Raw genomic sequence first — 19,988 nt, forward strand, 5'->3', positions numbered from 1 at the left:
GTTAGGTAGCAGGTACTTTTTTTTTTTTAGGAAGATTAGTCCTGAGCTAACATCTGCTGCCAATCCTCCTCTTTTTCCTGAGGAAGACTGGCCCTGAGCTAACATCCATGCCCATCTTCCCCTACTTTATATGTGGGACACCTGCCACAGCATGGCTTGACAAGCGGCGCGTAGGTCCACACCTGGGATCTGAACCAGTGGACTCAGGGCTGCTGAAGCACAACGTGCGAACTTAACCGCTGTGCCACCAGGCCAGCCTCAGCAGGTAACATTTTTTAACTGATAATAAACAAAAAATGTTCAAACCATGGCAGCCTGAAAATAATTTCTTTTTTCTTTTTTTCTTTAAGATTTTATTTTTTTCCCTTTTTCTCCCCAAAGCCCCCTGGTACATAGTTGTATATCCTTTGTTGTGGGTCCTTCTAGTTGTGGCACGTGGGAAGCTGCCTCAGTGTGGTTTGATGAGCAGTGCCACATCCGCACCCAGGATTCGAACCAAGGAAACACTGGGCCGCCTGCAGCGGAGCGCACAAACTTAACCACTTGGCCGCGGGGCCAGCCCCTAGAATTTGTTTTTAGAAAAAAAAATTGGGCGTAGTTATATATGAAAGTGATTTGTAGGTCCTACCCTAGAGAGATGGCAATGTAGTAACAACTAATAGCAACATACGACAATGGGAGATTCAGGATTATAATGAATTTACTGGATTCATTACTTGTTTGTACTTCATTAACTTTTTTGCCCCATCAAAGTACTCTGAACAGTAAACTTAGTTTGTCCAACATAAGGGAAGAATTAGACAGAAAATCTTTTGTTTCACATTGTCCAGAACAATCTTTTTGTTTAACCAAAACACTAGCTTTGTCCTCAAATTTACCAGGGATAAGTAAGAGGGGAAAAGGTTTGACAAACATCAATTCAAGTGTTTTTGTTTAGTTTTTCTATGTATCTTTGCAGCAATTTTGTCACAAGGAAGTTTTCCTGAACGTTACATTGTCTGATTGTGATACAAAACCTTTACTCTCTGATTAAAGTACTAAGGTCATTAGAAATTGCAATGTACCTGGAAAATCTTGAGGCTGTTATTTCCCATTTAATTTCAAAAGCTTTTGTCACTATTCCCTCCCCTCCTTGGTTATCCTAGCAAACTATTATCATAACAGCCAGTCTTTCTGTCTGAACCCATGTCTCCCTCAGGAAATCATTCTATTCTAGGAGTCATGTTTGCATTGTCATGTCACATCAAAGTAAAGCTTGTCCTTGAATAATAACACAACACTTCTAATGGCAGTGATGTTTACATCTATGAATTTTAAATATCCACTTTTCTGTTACAAGAGTAAGTTTTGTGTCCCCACGTTTTGGGAGATATGTCTTAAATTTTTCTATTCCTAAAAGTAAGAGATATGCATGAGTGATTGAATAAAATGTTTACCGTTAATACAAAGCTATTGTAATTACTAGGAATTAAAGGAAACCCAGAGAAAATTCTGCTTCATTAGCATCTCTAAATTCTTTATTTGTTCACTGTAGCAGAGAAATCAATGAGAGGATTGCATAGAAGTTTAGCAACTAGAGTTGACTAGAAATTTCTGAATTTCCTAAATGTCTTGAAGAGTCCTGTTCCTTCCACTTCTTTATGCCCTGTTCCCTTCATCTTCTCTCACTCTGGCTCATTCAAATTTACAGAAGCAAACTGAAGAGACATTAGCTCCATAAAAGTTAACAAATGCCACGGCAGTAAATATTTCCTGAATACTATAGTAGATTAAAAACAACAATCTACAACCCATGCCCTAATGGGCTTGAGAATCATAAGTCTTTCTAAGGAATCCTTCCATGCCATGAAGACTCTTGTACCCAGCATCTCTGGCCAATGGTCATTTATCCTCCAGTGATAGGAGAGCATCGCCACTAAGGAAGGCCCACTCCATCAGCGGACAGCCATGTTGGTTAGAAAATTCTTATGTAACACTACGGTTTATGGCTTTGTAGTTTTCCTACACTTGCTCTTTACTAGTCGACTATAATAACAAGCCCATTCTCATGTTTACATAAGAATTTCAAAATAATACCTATTCAAAATATTCACTTTTCTTGCTTGTTCCACTGTAACACTCCCCATAGGACACAGTTTTCAGTTTTTCTTCAACAGAGTTTCCATTTTTTTTTCTCCTGCATAGCATTTCGTCAATATAACTCTAAGAACATGGTACCCAGAAGCAGATGTAATATTTTGGGTGTGACTCATCTTGTACTATCAATTCTAGACTTCTATTACTGCAACCAGACATAATGCTAGCTTTTATATTCACTAATTATTCATTTAGCCAACATTTACCAAGTGTCTGCTAAGAGCTAGGTTTTAGACTAGGCCTTGGGGATTCAAAATTGAGTAGTCCGTGCCCTCACACAGCTACATTACACTATTAGCTCATGGGAAGCATATGATCAGTTAACACCCCAGCTCTTCTTCGTTTGTGTCTCTGCAAGCAGATCACCACCTCTGTCTACTGATATATACAGAAATTTACCTCCAACAGTGATGATGTTCACTGTGACTTTAATCACAGCATTCCCTTTAAGAATGACAATTTTTAATTCTGGTTCCCTATACTGTGTACTATACTTATTACCCCTTTAAACCTTTAAACCAAAGATTAGAGAAAAACACTGCTCTTTCATCTTCTTAAATGGCTTTTACAAAAATAAATAGCATAGATTCAAGGACAGACACCTGCTATGTGTAAATCATCTTGCAGCACACCTTAGGTACAATGTTTTTAACCAGATCAGAATTTATCACTTCTATCATTCACCCCACATTTTATCAGTTGATTCACAAATGAAAATTACACCAAGTGTATCAAATGCTTTACTCAAGTTATGTTGTGTGTGTATTTTCCTGATTTACCCTATTCACAACTCCATTACAGAAGGATATAAAATTTGTTATGCCTTGTTCTCAATGAACACGTTTTGAAGCCTTGTAATGTCACAATTCTCCAAAGTGCTCACAATTTTTTTAGTACTGCATTCTACACTTTTGCTAGAGATTGAGATTATGTTTTCAGGTCTGTTGTCCTCAAGACTTCTCTTTTCATCTTCTGGAAAGTTGAACAATTAGCTGTCTACAGTTTTCTGTCACTTTTCATCTTCCACTCCTCCCCACCTCCCCACTCCCAACAGGAAAGTCTGATTCTCATAGAAGCAGGGAGTCAGTAATGCCAAATTAAGACGTGGACTTAGGTGAGAGTGCAAATGGCGGAGAGGAGGATACCTCCACATCCTGTACAGCAGTGATTTTCAAACTTCTTTCAGTTCCCATACAATTTCTTCAAGTGAAAACTTAGTGGTAGCCGGTAACTGAAGCAGAACCTTTCTAGAACCTTACTTCTCACTCTTTAATATGCATATGAATCTTACCTGAGGATCATATTAAACTGCAGATCCCAAATCAGTAGATCTGTGGTGGGGCTCAAGAGTCTACTTTCTAACAAGCTCCAGGTGATGCCCATTTCTGACCCAGGGACCAGACTTTGTACAGCAGGACCCTGAGCGATCTTCACAGTTTCCTAGGATTCTCCAAAGAGCCATATTTCCTATGGTTCTAGCATTTTGACTTGTTTTCTCATAACTCCCTATCATCTCCCTCTAGGGGAGGCACAAAGATGTCTCTGTCCTAATCCCTGAACCTGTGAATATGTTAGGTTACATGGCAAGGGGGAATTAAGTTTGTAGATGGAATTAAAGTTTTCAATCAGCTGATCTTAAAATAGGAGATTATCCGGGTGGACCCAATGTAATCACAAAGGTTCTTAAAAATGGAAGAGTGAATCAAGTCATAGAAAGATGTGACTCTCGAAGAATTGTCGTTGAGATACAATATTGCTGGTTTTGAAGATAGAGGATGGGGCCTAGGAGCCAAGGAATGTGAGCAATCTCTGAAGCTAAAAAAGGCAAGGAAACACATTTTGCCCCAGAGCGTCCAAAAAGGAATATAGCCCCTGCTAACATTTTGATTTTAACCCAGCGACTTGTGTCATATTTCTACCCTACAGAACTGTAAGATAAATCTGTGTTGTTTTAAGCCCTGAAATTTGTTACATTAGTAATAGAAAACTAATATACCCTCCTCATTGCGTCTTTCACTGGATAACTAAAGAGCCAACTCTAATGGTCTATATAATATCGTGACTTTCTCTTAAAGAAATAGAAAGTCTTTGGGTGAAGATTTTTCCCAGAACTGCTACTTCATTTTCAAGTTTTGAGTTGTGTAGACACTGCAAGGGGTCTCTTTATGTGGAAGTCCATGATTCCTGCATATGAAAATACAGTGTACTTTAAATTACTAACTCAGCATCTGGATTTTAAAAACCCACTCAATTGTTTTGCTGATTTTAGAACAAGATATACTACTCAAACTAATTGCCTAGAGCCTGACTTTAAATGTGACATTTTGTTGTTTTTTAGTGGTCAAAAATCTGTCACCATTACTGCTTTAAAAATAAAAATTGAAAACCCATAAAATGATTTTTGATGGTATTCTTCTTCCTCATGGTATTTAAAGAGAGCTTTACCACATTTACCACCAAATAAGTTTAAACGTCAGAATAATAACTTTTCCATAATTCTAAATTAGTTAGAACTTTGTTTAGAAGGAACCAGTGCAAATACTGAAAGTGAAAGCACCAAGAGTTAAACAGAACTCTTGCATAAACTCTTACATAAACAATCTTTAACTTCCCAGTGATTTAGGGCTGGGGGAGGGGGTGGGCAGGGATGGCGGATGGGGGAACGTCAATAAAATTAAAGCATTCTGGGATTGCATGTTTCCAAACAATTGAGCTGCACCAAGAAACAGTTCGACAAAGGAAATTACCTAAAAATAGAAGCACATCATTTGCATGGCAAAAATCTCCCCATAGGAAGTAATGAAATTGCTACAGAATGTAAGTGAAATAGCATTACAAAACCTGTGGGTGAGCTTTGTCTATTCAGATATGCATATCTATTCAGATATTCTGCTTTATGCATCATTCAATGACATACATATGAGAAAGAGTCACTACCAGTTGGCAGCAGGACTATTTCTCAATGTAAAATGTATGACAACAAGGTTTATCACACTGTCTTTTCCCAACTCCCACTAGTAGTGGAGATCTGGGGAGAAGGGAACAAGGAGAGATTAGGATAAGAAGGACACCAAAGGAAGCCTTAAAGGGAAAGAAAATCAGGGAAGGGCTCCAGAATAGGAATAAAACAGAGTAGATAGAGGGGCATGGGGTCTCATCATTCACAGTTTGTAATTTCAAACTACTTACCCCAACCACAATTTTAGCAAAAAGAGAATTTATTGATAAGTTACAGGGTTCTCACAATTTTCTGAGTTGGAAAACAGGTGGAAACGACGGCAAGGAACCATGGCCAACCCATTCCACAAAACCAGTCGAGAGAAGTCACCGCTGTTTCCACCATTAAATACCAAATGCCATGGGTTGCTCTGGCACTGGATGTTAAAAGCCATTGCTGGCCCTAGAAATTTGGTATTAAGGCCACTACTGCTGCTGTCACCCATAACCGAAGTAGGTTTTCGCCAGTGCTGCTCTTTTCAATTAACAACTTCTTATTCAAAGTTGGAGGAGGATATGTTTGTCTGATTGGCAGAACATGGGTCATGTGCTCACATCCTAGTTGAAAGGAACCCTGCAAAAGCAAATGTCAAGCATTCTCAGCCTCTATATTATGCAAGACAGGCTCTGCCTCTCACCAAGACTAATTGCATAAGGGAATTCCAAGAATGTAAGAAGAGACTTTAGATGTAGTCAGCCTCCAGCCCCTCAAATAAAAGGCAGCTATCCATTATAAGCAACCTGAACTCAATGACGAAAGCAAGGGTGGAATGCAGTTAGTGCTGATTTCATTCAAAAGAGCCTGAAATTTTTGAGAATAGCAGAAGATATACAGCCTTTTTCTACTTTCCCACTGACTACCTCTGAGTCACTATCTGCAGTTCAAGAACATCAGTTCATATCTCTGAAAATTATACCAACGAGTCAACCCCAGGGATGAATCTGTGTAAAAGATTAAGTAAAAGGTATTATCAATTGCAGACTTCCTGAAGATTAGTACAAACTCTACTTATATTTAATTTTTTTCAGGCACAAATTAAAATTAAATATCTAGCTTTCTGGTAAGAAAGTATATTTTATCTTTAAAAACAGATTACTGATTAATTATAACACTATCTTAAGCATTCAGTCTTGCTGCATTGGCCTTCTCCATTTAGTAGTAATATATGAAAATATTTAACCGGAATTGAACACATAGTAATGAGCCAAGCACTGTGCTAATACTTAGGAAATTATTCTGTTCCATCTTTATATCCAACCTTTTGAAAGGAGTTGCTGCAATCATTGCGTTTTAGAGATGACTTAACTGAGACACTGCAGTAAGAGACTTGCCAAGGGTCATACAAAAATTGCAGATCTAAGGCTCCCCCCAACTGGACCTTCATTTCAAGTTCCAACTCCGTCTAATCCCAAAGCCCAACTCTGATTAAAAAGTGCTGAAGAGAAAGTTTAGCAAAGACTACCTCTCCCATTTTTGTTTTATTCATCACCCTCTCTTTCGTGTTAAAATGAACTATATTAAAACTTAAGCAACAAAATCTGAAATTGCAGTTGAAAATACTTACGCAACAGGGGGCTACTCTAGGGTATGCAAGGCCACAGGTAAAATATTTTTGCAGAGTCCTTCCTTTATAATCAATTTGATTTTAAAATACGTTACAAAATTCATGGGTCCTTGTGAAGATGAGTTACTTATTGATGAAGATTCAGAATAATGGGTAGAAAGAGGTACTTTCATGTTTATTGTCCAATCGGTTCTTGTGAAGATTCTTCATAAAGTCCTGATGCCATCTCTTCCTGTTCAGGTCTAGGAACCACTTTTTTGTGTTTTCTATCGTCAAATGTGCTAATTTAGTATCTCCCACTGTGAGACTGTGTCACTATCACAATGCCATAGTTCTTTAGAGCCTGTTTGTATCAAAATGACTATCTTCTTGCTTGTGCCATTGCCTACTATCATTTACTAAATGCTGGTTACATCATTATTCGTGATGCTGAATTATCCCTCCCGCTGCCGATGGATATTGGCTTCCAGTGATTCTCTCAAAGGTTGCTATCTTCTTCTCAAAAATGATGATGATGACCATGAACACAGTCATATCCAGAGTGTGCAGGAAATGTGAACAACAACTCATTTACTGCTTGTGTTAAACTTGCTATTCAGAATTTTATAGCACAAAAGTAGAACAACACAACTTACAACAATGTTGACCATACTCCTGCCTTCCGCACACTGCTCCATTAAGCACAATAGGCAGGAGATCCACGGGCAAAGCAAGAAGGGTCCCATTTACACAAGAAATGTGCATTCCTTATCTTTCATGGCCCCTTGAGAATTGTCTGATACATGACAAGGAACCTGCGGAGGAGTTGGGGTGGCCATCCCGGGTGCCAGTGGTGGGGATGAGGAGGCACACAGAGTAAACGATGCCTGCAACCACTTTGCACAAGCCTCAGGATGTACTATATGCAACAAGATGTTTGTGGGTTTTGTAAATATTTTGCCTTTTGTTGCTTCTCTATTTCATTATCCCTGGCTTGAAATAAATTCTCTGAAGAGCATTACATGCATAAGGAGACCTTGAAGTCACAAATTCTCTACAAATACAGCTACTCCAATCTTAGTGAATTTGAGGACATCATGTCACCATTTTTCACCCATTCTCTTGAGCACCAGTTTAAATGTCCTGCTCCTCCTGCTAAATTACACTTAAATTTAGCAACTGGCTAACATCTTACACTGGTCAATATTTTGACAAATGTTTATATCGCTGCCTCAAGGACAAATGATTAGTTAAACAAAAAACTGAATTAAATACAAAAATCAAGAAAAACAATCTACTAAGGATTTGCTGAGGAATCTTGACTCTGGCTGGACAAATATATATATTCGTTGACATCTGTTTGAATCTATCCTCCTAGATATATATTGGTAGTTTTGATCTTGTATTTTTGTGCTGCTCTTAACTGTGATCAAAGCATTCAATGACAAATTGTACTGGAATCATTGGAAAAAATAATGTCTGCTGGAGACTAGTTAGATCAAATCATGGGGAGAAAATGACTTATTTTAAGCGTACAATTAGGAATGTTGAAAAATTTTTGTGTGCCTGAGTTTGTCACATCTATAGTGAAAACAATATGTTTAGCACATTACACTGAATTCTGTGACTTTCTATTTTTTGTTTTTTTAATCTACAGAACAATACAGTTAATGTTCTAATAGAATTTTATCATTAGCATTTTTCAACATAGGACTTCATTTTTTTCTCATTAAGTAACAGAATTGTAACTAGTCAAGTGTCATTCTAATTTAAAATAAGAAGAAAAATGTAATAGAATTGACTTAAAGACTTGGAAAGCAAAGTTTTCTATTCCATTAAGGGAATGGTGGGAGAGTGGCTATGTGTAGCTCAAACTGTGAGATATCTCCTTTAGTGAAGTAAATGCTTATTTATACAGCATTTACAGAAAACTGAAGCATATGAAGAAAGAATCAGAAGTATTCTCCACAGAAATTCCTTTAATTTTTGATACAGGCCAAGTTCTTCATCTTTGAGAAATAGTTTGTACAGAGAAGTGTCCTAAATTCTCCCAACACTGCACTTCCTAGCTGCTCCAAGTAATACATTTTGTCTTTGTACATGAGAAAGTGTTTAGTAAAACCAGATGGCCAACTGTTTTCCTATCCTGAAGCACTTAAAACTGGCAGGAATATATTTGAGATCAAAAACCTTACAGATCCTAATGACATGAACAGACACTTAAAAACTCTGGTTCCTCCGTAATTAGATTATTCCAGTTATCCTCCCTCCAGCTCTTATTAAGTCACAGTTTGTTATCTGAAAAATATTATTCTCACACATAGAGCGCAAATCTCCTCCATCCCCACCTTTGTGAAAGTCTGTGCAAGACCCACACTGTAATTTGAAGTGCTAAGGAAAAAATGAGGAAATAAAACTAGATTTCAACCCAGCATTTCATCAACCCATCTTTATTACTGGATATCCTGAGTGTGACCCCTGAATATTCAACTCAAAGAGATCTACTCATGTACCAGGAGCCAGCTCGGCCACAAAATCTGTATGCGAAGACAAGTGCATATTCTAGGACAATGCTTCCCAAAGGAATCACCTAGGGATCTTGTTAATAGGAGGATTTTGACTCAGCAGGTCTAGAGTGAGCCCCGAGGATCTGCTTTTCAAATAAGCTCTCAGGTGATGCCAATATTGCTAGACTGTGGGACATTTTGAATAACAAATTTCCAGGGCTAGACAATGTTCAGAATTCTGCTGCTGTCATTCTTCCCAACTTCTCCCATAATTTGTTCCCAACCTACTTATTCTCTTCTCCATGACCCACTTTGCATGAGACCACAGCCGAACTCCCCTTTTATTAACTTTTGGTGCATTCATGAAGTTTGTAGCTTTGTCCACCTCTTGAGCCTCCATGTTTCCCATCTCAGGCAAAGATTCTCTCTTCTAGTCTCTGGCCTCTGAAATCTCCTCCTTCATTTTGACTTCACCTCCAAATCTCTTTGTAGGGTAACCAGTGTCTAGATAATAAGAGTGGGGAGAAAGGGTGAAAGAAGACCCTAAAGCACCAAAAGGAAGTATGAGATAGGAAAGATGCCTATGGGAAATCTGAAATGCATTTGAGTGATATCAGATAATTAAACCTAATAATCTGCTATCAGTGCAAGATTACATATATGGTCCAAGTGATCAACCAGTCTTAGGAGTTCAGAGAGAAGAGTGATTAATCACAGTAGACTAAAGTAGGGGAGCTTTATGGGAAATAGGGGGATAGACTCTACTTTAAAAGTTGGGTAGGGATTCAATAGGTGAAATGTTATGGGAATGACATTCCAGGGAGAGAGAATAGTGTAAGCAAAGGTGCAAGGGTAGAAGAGTTTAAATGAAGGATGTGAAAACATTAGTGAGTACACTCATCAGAGAGAAGCAAAGAGTTAATATGAAATTCTTGGATACCAAGCTAAAAACTTTAGCTCTATTCATAGGTAGTGGAAGGCACTGAGGTTATAGAAGGGAGTGACATGACTGTGATGATCCAATCTCCCACTTTGCCTGAGACAATTCCACTTTACACCAGTGTCTAGACATAATTATAATAATTATTACTATCTTCCCTTTCATAGTTCAAAGTGATTCAGTTTGAGCAATCAATTATATAGCCTCTCTAGACATACGGGAATTAGTATTTCACTCAAATGCATTAGAACAGTGGTATGCAGCTTGCAGCCCCCAGATGCCTGGTTCACAAATGGAGGACTGCACAGAATGCTAAAAGAGCATATTTACTTGGTATCATTGTGCTGATTATTACATGTGGGTCAAAATTTCATTGTAGTTACACATTATATACCTTGGTTTTATAAAATATAGATAAATTAACTGACTACTATGCCAGCTTATAAGTGCAATTTATTTTGTCATTAGAATTTTTCAAAACACAAAGTTCAGAATGAAAAAATTAATAAAGGGATGTATGGAAGTGGCCACTAAATTAAAATATATTGAAAATACATTGAGAAGGCAATGGCAGCTTGGGGAGTGTGGGTAGAGAGCTGATTAGGATGGCAATAGGTATGAAAAAAATAAGTTAGATGTCAGACACATTTTAGATAGAGAATCAACAGAACTTAGAACATGCCTGGCTACAAAAAGGCCAGAGAGGGAGAGGTAAAGGATGATTTTTGAGTATTAAGCTTGAATGCCTGAAAGAACAAGAAACACAAGAAGGATTGCAGAGTAGGGAAGTGGGGAGTTCGGAAGATGAGTTGATGGCATGATTTCCAACTGAACGTATCCAATAAGTATTTCAATTTATCATTTTGCCTAGGAATTGGATCCTTCTCTTTCATTTCCTATAGAAGTCCTATCTATATTGTCTCTTATCTCTTCCATACCTTTAGATCCAGAGAAAAGAAAACTCAATGAAAATGAACCCTTCCATTCTTGAGGCGATGTCAGATTTCTAGTTTATACAACCAGTTTCAGAGACATAGAGGTTTAAAACATGTATGTGATTAACTTGACTGTGCTTTTTACAAATTGAGTGCTCATCATCAGAAAAATGACCTATTTAAGTTATGGTTCACACTATGTGACCTTAGATATCATGCCATGCTTAAATTCAATGATATATAAGAAAGCAATCTTTACTAAAAATCATAAATGAAAAGGAAAACTGGTTTGATTTACATATGTGAGGATTAGACTGACTTCTTTACCTAGATTCCATTTACGTCAACAATGTATTCCTGCTTTACATTCTCTTCTTTCAATTCCTAAACCAGACGTAATTGGGGTTTGTTATTGCCTGAACAGGAAATGTAAAAGAGATTGGAGGAAGCAAAGTATTACCTCAACTATTAAAGTTTTCTTGGAAGCTAGTACTCTAAATCTATCCTTTTATTTACTTGCTCTACACATGGCTCTTGTCAATCCCCTAAGGCCAGACTGCCCAGACTTTGAACCTTCTGGGCCTACCTTGTCCTTGGTCATATGTTCCCTCCTGAGTCCTACCAGGGTATCTAACTTCCACATTCAAGTATGTCCTGACTCTTGTTTTAGCATTTCAAACTAAATCTTTTGTACTCAGAGATGCTTCTGGGCTTCTTACCACCAGGTAGTTTGATGATATTTGTGTCCAACCCTAATCATGATATTAAAGTAGGAAAAAATCTTGTGGAACACACAGTAATTTTATAGATGAGGAAACTGAGCCCAGACGAATTAGAATCGTATAGCAAATTTGTGCCAGATTTAAGAGGCCAAATGTTATGTCTTCTAGTTCATGGCTTTGTTTACCACAAAAGCTTCTTTTATTCCTTAGCTGTGGTCCCAGTGCTGAGACCAAATTTAATGATAATTGTATTTTGATCTTTAGTATATACACCATCTTATCACTTGTATCCTCTTCCCAAGCTTCCTGTCCTCTTACTAAGCTTCATTTACGAGAGACAGGTAATTCATTTTCACTCATAAAATTGAGATACTCCTAGGGTGAAATACAATAGCTATTGAAGCAATTCACTAAAAACAAATTAAATTCAAGCAGCAGAGAAATAACATTATCAGTTTGAAAGGACATGGGGAATCTAAATGATGCTGAGTAACTATCAAAATGAAAAAGTAGACGCTGCTCAAATACATTGTCACGTTGGTAATGTTCTTGGAGAACTACTGCCAACAAGGAGAAGTTTCACGCGTGGAGTTTTTACAGACATTAGAACTTTAAGATTTCCCAGGAGCACAGAACTAATTAGCTTGTAAAGTACTGATTCAGTACTATTTCTAAAGAATAATTCCACATCCTAAATCACCAACACTGATGCTCCAACAAGCTGAAAACTCATTTTGTGCACAGACTTCAGTTCCTTTTAAAGACAAATTAAACAAACAACAACACAAATGCAATATCGCAACCCTGATACTTGCTACAAAAAAGCAAAAAAAAAATGATAAAAATAATAGTAGAATTCTAGAGTCTCAAATGCACATCTTGTTCCAGTAACAAACCACACGAATTTTGTCTTTCCCCATTGAAAACCAAAACACTAATTTAAGTGCTTCAAAGCTAGCATGGTTTTTGTGCAAAGCACTCATTGGATGCTTCACATGGAAATAAATCAAGAAATGACAAAAAAGAAGTTTGCAAAAAAGAGTGAGGATTCAGAATCCAGGTCAATGTATTCTTTTCTTCTCCCTTTTCTACTTCCCATAGCAAGTCCCAGAGGAGAAGAATAGGCATAAATAATGAGACAGGAAGAATAAAAATGTGAACATTTAAACTCCCAAGTCCTCAAAAGAAATATATCAATAGAAAAGAAAGATAAAAGCTGAGATTTGCCTGGTCTCTCAAGTTTACTGAGTGGGTGCTCTTTTTTGCTTAAAACCCTTTTGTGAGAGCATCTTTAGATACAGTAAATAGGGAAGTAAATAACAAGGTTTCTTATAAAATGCGTTTTTAAGAAAACTAACAAAAGGAACTTCAATCAGAAGGCTTATTAGCTTTCTTTTGCTTTGAGGAAATAGATACAGACTTTTGAGCTAATGAAAGGTAAGAAGATATTTCACATTTCTGTCCAACACGAGAAAATACTGCATCTCTCTTGGAGGTTTTCTCCATTTGTAAGCTATAGCAGCATGGATGATCTTTTTTCTTACAGTTTTAGTCTTGTAAATATTCATGGTAATGGTAAAAAGCCAAGGCATAAGTCAAGCTCCCCTGCTACACTTTTGAAAAATATCAGGAGGAAAACTAACCCAATTCATTGAACAGCTACTGTGTTCCTATTTTGATGCTGAGAGTGTTAAATACAATATTTACAGCAACCTCAGGAAGTAGATATTATTGACCTTCTGTTAGGAAAGAGATTATCATGGCTGAGACAGTGAACAAATGGAGGAATGAGACCTCTAAACTAAATTTTTCTGACTCCAAAACCCATCCTCTCTCCACAGCATTGTGCCATGGCTAGTAACTACAGGTGATCAACCAAATACATGAATTAGACAATGATTTATGCATTTATTAAAAAGATCTTATAAGCTCCTTTAATTGCATTTACTGATAGCTAGAGAGAAAATATATAATTATTTTAAGAGTTAGGCTATCCTGAGAAAATACCATAATTATGTTTTTATTAAAATATCACTGATGCACAGACAACTAATATACTCTTCTAAGTAATTTAGGAAAATCCCTAAACTATTCAGTGCATCAAATTTCTGAATACATATTTAATTGCCCTCATTTTAATCCACATTTGCCTACCAGAAGGGACAGTTAGTGCTAAGATGATTTCACAGGTGAAATTCCAAAGAATGGTCACAAGATGCAACTTCAAGTTGATTTATATTAACAGATGTGTCTGCTCCAACCTTCCATGTTGCACAAGCATATAAGGAATGGCTAACCAGAGACTTGAATACAGCCTGTAGCCAAGGAACAGTGTGTGTTTCTGTGTGATACTAACTAGCCCATAGAGAGAGCTAAGTCATGTTGACCTCGTTGAAATCAACCTGTCATCCAGCGAACTATCTGCCTTGAATAATCTATGAACTCTTGATGGCCCCTCCAAAAACCCAAGAGTTAGCTATATGTATTAGTTCCAAATATAGTCATATAATCAGCTACCAAAAACCTCAGTCAAACGTGAAAACGTTACAAAAAGCCTTCAAATCTTTCAACCCAGAATCACTTTCTGATTTGTAGTAAGAGAATGAAAGTGTTGGTTGCTCCTTAATCATACTGAGACAGCAATAAGCAACATAACATTCATGATCAGAAGCCTCTTAAAATGAATTATCCACTCCTTTAAGATTCTGAACTCTGCTTTACTTTAGAAAAGAGTGTTTGGCATTGGGTTCATCTCCCTCAAAGCCACATTACTGCTGAGTGAAATAACAAAACTAGATTATCTAAGCATGGCAGCCTGCTAAGCAGCACATTTCTGAGTGGTTATTATAGACCATCCCTCTGGTGACTGTTGTAAGGCCCCAGGCCAAAAGCAAAGTGATTCATAAGAACTGCATAAATCAACTAGAAATTATTTTGTTTGGCTTTCATATCACTGTTATGAAATGGAATTAATATAGACTAATAAAGAAAAATCTGCTACGTGCTAAACACTTCCTGTGCCTTCTCTTCATGTTCACAACAGCCTTTGGTTTGAAATGTACTGCGGGGGATCTGAATTTGCCACCCCAAAATGCATCTCTTTGACTTGATTATTTTTAAGAACAAAAGACTCAGGAAAAACATTGACCTTTCCCCTAACTGCCTAAAAGAATTTAAGATAGAGGGCCTGTGCGAGGAAGGAGCTGTCACCATAGATAACTGTAGGTGTGGTAGACAGGAAGGAACCTCACAAGGCCATGGCCTAGCAAACATTTGTTTACCAAACATTTGCTTTTCCAACTCCATGTGAATTGCCTTCCTCCACCTTTGAAGTCCCAAACCACTATCCCCGGTTTCCTCCTTATCTTTAGCTGAAGATGGTATTTAAAGTGGTAGCTTTGGCCACTTGGGTGAGTTAGTTTTTTCCCATGTATACACATTATTAAATTTGTTTGATTTTCTCCTATTATTCTGTCTCATGTCCATTTATTCCTAGATCAGCCAGAAGACCACAGAAAGTAGAGGAATAGTTCTTCCCCCCTACAGTACCATAGGATAGAAACCATGTATAAAATTTTCTGGCTTAAAAAAGAAATTCTGTAGCTTGTACCTGGTTTCTGGCTACTCTATCAAGTAAACTGTCTATGGACACACCAGGAACATTGTCAAAGTCACCCATGTGACAAATGGTGCAAAAAGACCATGTGTGCAGTGAGGTAAAGAAAGAGAAAGATGTTTTTCATACATTCAGAAGAAAAATGTCAGCCTCAAAGAGTTTGGAGGGAAGGCTAATCACCAATTTTCAACAGACATTTCTGAGTTACCTGCTTGGGTAGGTCCAGAGAGCAATTAATGAGCAGCATACAACTGTACATGCTGCCAAGGAAACTCAGACTTCTGCCCACCCTAATTGAAATTTAAAGTAAAGTTCAAAAAACACTGGAAAAGTTTAGTTATAGACCAAAAAGAATGTAGCAATAATAATAATAATAGATACCTTTTCATGAGTGCATATTATGTGCCAGGAACTTAGCATTCATTACCTCATTAAGTCACAACTCTCCTATTTTAGGAAAACTCCAATGTAGAGGTAAGGAAACTGGAGTTCAGAGATCAAGTAATGTCCTCATTCACTTGAAGGTTATTTCTATGAGGGCAGACTTAGTACAATTCACTAATGTACCCTCAGCTACTAAAACAGTGCCAGGTACACAGTAGAAGTTCAACAAATAATTGTGATGGATGGTCTGAACCATTCCAAAATTGACGGCACCTTTCCCTGTGCTGTGCTACTTTTCCAGAGATGTGGGAAGACAAATATTTTTTTAAAAAAGAAAGAAATAAAGAAAAGAAAATGAGTATCATTTGCTTAGTGGGAAAAAAAATCTTCCGTATTTTCAACTGTTTAAAACCAGTGGGCAATTATTTTTACATCCCACCTCTGTCTTGCTAATGAATGACTGTATGCCTGTAAACTCAACAAGTTAGATGAAATAGATAAATTCTCCACAAAACATAAACTACCAAATCTCACTCAAGAAGAAATAGATAACCTGAATAGCCCTTTATCTATTAAAGAAATCAAAATTAACTTTCCCACAAAGAAAACTGGATTCCATTGTCACTATCTTCTCCCCCTCATACCTAATCAATAACCCATGCTTGTCAATTTTTCTGTAAAATTTCTCCTGTGTCAATCCCTGCCTTCTAGCATCACCTGGCCAAAGCCTTTTTCAACTTTTGCCTGAATTAGTATAATAGCTTCTAAGGGGTTATTCTGCTTTCTTTCCTTCCTGGTAAAATCTCTACATTGCTTTCAGGGCCCTCTAAAATCTGACTGAAATTTGCCTTTTCAAACTCATTTTCCAGGTGGAAAAATGGACATAAATCAAGGAAAAAACTAAGCTGAAGGAAGAGAGACATCTTCACAAGAGAAAATGGAAACTTAGGAGGAAGGATAGACAAATATGATGGAGAAAATGAGATTCTGAAAGCCAGCATAGAAACATATAAAGAGAAAAAAGAGATGCATCTTGCCATTTGCAACAACATGAATGGACCTAGAGGGTATTAGGTTAAATGAAGTAAGTCAGACAGAGAAAGAAAGATACCATATGATTTCCTTCAAATGTGGAAGATAAAACAACAACAACAAACTCACAGATATTTGGTGGTTACCAGAGGAGAAAGAGAGCAGGGGGAGGCGAAAGGGGTAAAGGGGCATTTTTATACAGTAACAGATGGAAATTGGGGTCTATGATGAAGTCAAAATACAATGATGCACACCTGAAATTTATATAATGATGTAAACCAATTTTACCTCAATAAACAAAAAAGAAGGCATTAGAAAAGTAAGAAATATCTAAAGGCTACTAGGACCAACAAGATCTGAGAAAGGAAGAGGGAAGTAAAATCTCAGAAAACGGAATCAGAGAACAGAAAAGAATGATTCCCCCAAGGAGACCAGGATGTGGAAACTATTAAGGGGTGGCTTCTTGAACTGTAAATATAGAATCCATTGTAAAAGTGGCTGGGGAACAACACTTTAAAGTTGGGATAGCAATACCAAATTGTTAAAGAAAATAAAAATCTACATAGATTTGAGAAGACAAACTCTAGATCATCATAGCAAAATACTCCAAGAATTATTAAGTGAATTTCAAAGTGATACAGTGCCCTGAAGGTACATGCCAGAAATACGGGTGAAATTAGGACTCTGCAAGATGGCAAAGCAAAGATGGGGCACATTAAGGTGGAGCCAGGCGGGATGAAAGCAGATAGAGTCTGAGTTAGATGTTGGTCTGTTGAGAGACTATCTCCTGGGTGAGATTATCCAACTCAAAAAAGTATAAATTGGACTAGATATATTTGACAAATAAATGTTTGACAGTCTCAGAATCCCACTATTTCACTATCAGCATCTATACATAATCTGAAAGAATAAGGCAGAAATATAAAGAATAAACTAAAGGAAAAAAAGCTACTAGATTAAGCAAAGAGTGCTAGAGAAGGAAAGGAAACAACTTAAGAAGCTAATTAAAAATTTCAATTCAGCTTCTCTGAAGATTGTAACAGAACGGTAAAGAAAAGTGACACTAGAGACAAATATCCTACAGCGACGCAAAAAGATGTGGAAGAAAATAATGTTACTCAAGACCTGGAACATTTAAAAACTAAGGACAATGCCTTACAGAGCAGGCCCCTAGGGGCACAGTTTTCAAAATTATCAAAAGGAACTTCAGTTCCGAAACCTATTAAGAGTGATTCTCAGACTGCCCTAGCAGCAGGTTTCTGGGATTAGGCACTTCCTGTTAAAAGGAAAGAGCAGGTACAGGGCTGAAATTGCCTACTCATAAGATATTGGAAGACTGTATCTCTGAAGAGAGTCCACATTCATTAAGCTGTAAGTGCCAGAAGCACAAGATTCAAAGGGAAAAATGGAAATTGAGGTTTAAATATACAGAAGGAAAAGAAAAACATCTCAAATGAGACCCATGGGACAAAGTCGCCACCATCAAAACTTCTAAGCTTGGGAAAAGAAGTACAGAGGACATGGGTAGACTCCTCTCCCTAATTCTGGTCATGGGATAGTGCCGAATTAACTATTGCTAGAAGAGAACTCAGGTTTTCAAGTTCCCCGGTCATGGATTTGAAAGAACTGTAATTGTGGACAGGAATCACAGCAAGGCTGAACCAAGAAAAATGTCTCCATCTAACTTCCTTCCCTCGGATACTACTGGGACTTTGGCAACACCAAGGGCAGGCTCCTGGGAACACAGTTTTGCTCGGGATCACTGTTCTAGGAGATTGGAATTGGCCCATTTTCTAAAAACTGGATGAATATGGGGTTCGTGCTCAGATGATTTTTTTTAACTCTTTGGACAGTTTTTCAAAGGCAGATATGAAAGATTTAGCCAATAGAACTAAAGGAACTACATATATTTTAGTGAAAAACTCTGACCACAGATGCTTAAGAAAACATGACTCTACTCACACAGAGAATTAGAAATTGGGGAAGACTTGAAGTCCTTTGATTTTATTTTAACTTAAGCAATCTAATTTGATTTGAAGCTTTAAATCTTTGGAATCTCCTTGGAAATTCTATAGTTAGAAGACATGAATATTCAAATTTGTGACATCTCTGTTTTGATGGCTGTTAATTACCAGAGTACCTTAATATTTGCATTCAATCTCATTGCAAAACTCTGATGAGCGATTTTGGACATTATGGTCAGCCTTGGTTACAAAATGTTAATTTAATTAGGACACTGTCCAGACTTATTTCAGAGCCTTCTGGATACTAAATCTACACTGACAACTAGTGGTAGTAGAAGGCTCAATAAGTGGGAGAAGAGAGGTGGCCTCACGAGGAGGGAAGCTGTCCCAAGAAGGTCATCTCCTCCCAAAGGAGGGCGAGCCACACTCCTGACTGACCACAGGCTTAATGGTTAAATCCAATGGATTAAAAACAGCAAAAATAATAACTCCACGGAATGTGACAAATAGAGGATGGGAGAAACTCAGTGTTTTCAACTGACAAATTTGGGAACAGGGATTAGACAAGCAGAGCTGAAATCCTTCCCTTCCTCTCCTCCTTTTCGAGAACAACTTGCCCGCAGAAAGGACACATTATCCTCGATCCTTAACACAACTGAAATGTTACAACTCTGCCCTGGGGGAGGAGGCCTGCCAGAGTCCAGACAGGCCTGTGGGTGGTAAGGTCTGCCTATTTATGAGATGCAGTATTTATGGGGTTCAGCATCTTTGCCACATACCCAAGATGAGTGGACCAGCAGCTCCAGCAATAACAAAACTGACATTTAGATCCTCCTCAGCTAGACTTCTTTGTCTATCTCAACCGAATCAGAATTAAGAGGAAAGATTCAGGTGGATGTTATGTACTGCTCCTCTCCAAACCCCAAATCTCTCTGGTTCTAAAAGCTCAGCCAGCACCCTATTGCCTCACACTGACTGCTCTGTTACCTACCTGACCTCATGACCCCTGGAACAGCATGATTACAGAAGGAGTAGAAAAAAGTTGATTGAATAAGCATGGATGGGATTTGGTGTTAGATTGGTACCAGGTTGGTAAAGGACAGAAACTTTCATAGACGATGCCAAACGTTTTATTTTGGTGGGCAGGGGAGGAACCTGAAAAATGATGGTGCTGCTGTTAAAAGAAATGAGAAAGCAGAGCTCAGCCTAAT

General features: G+C 37.7%; 1 long non-coding RNA gene across 2 annotated transcripts in view; it reads right to left on the reverse strand.

Moving 5' to 3' along the window:
- LOC103556557 (uncharacterized) overlaps positions 1-19,988 on the reverse strand; it is a 64,586-nt gene that overhangs the window by 20,259 nt on the left and 24,339 nt on the right. The gene's annotated exons all lie outside the window — the stretch shown is intronic.

This window comes from Equus przewalskii, chromosome 9 (assembly GCF_037783145.1).
Source record: "Equus przewalskii isolate Varuska chromosome 9, EquPr2, whole genome shotgun sequence".
Classification (NCBI taxonomy): domain Eukaryota; kingdom Metazoa; phylum Chordata; class Mammalia; order Perissodactyla; family Equidae; genus Equus; species Equus przewalskii.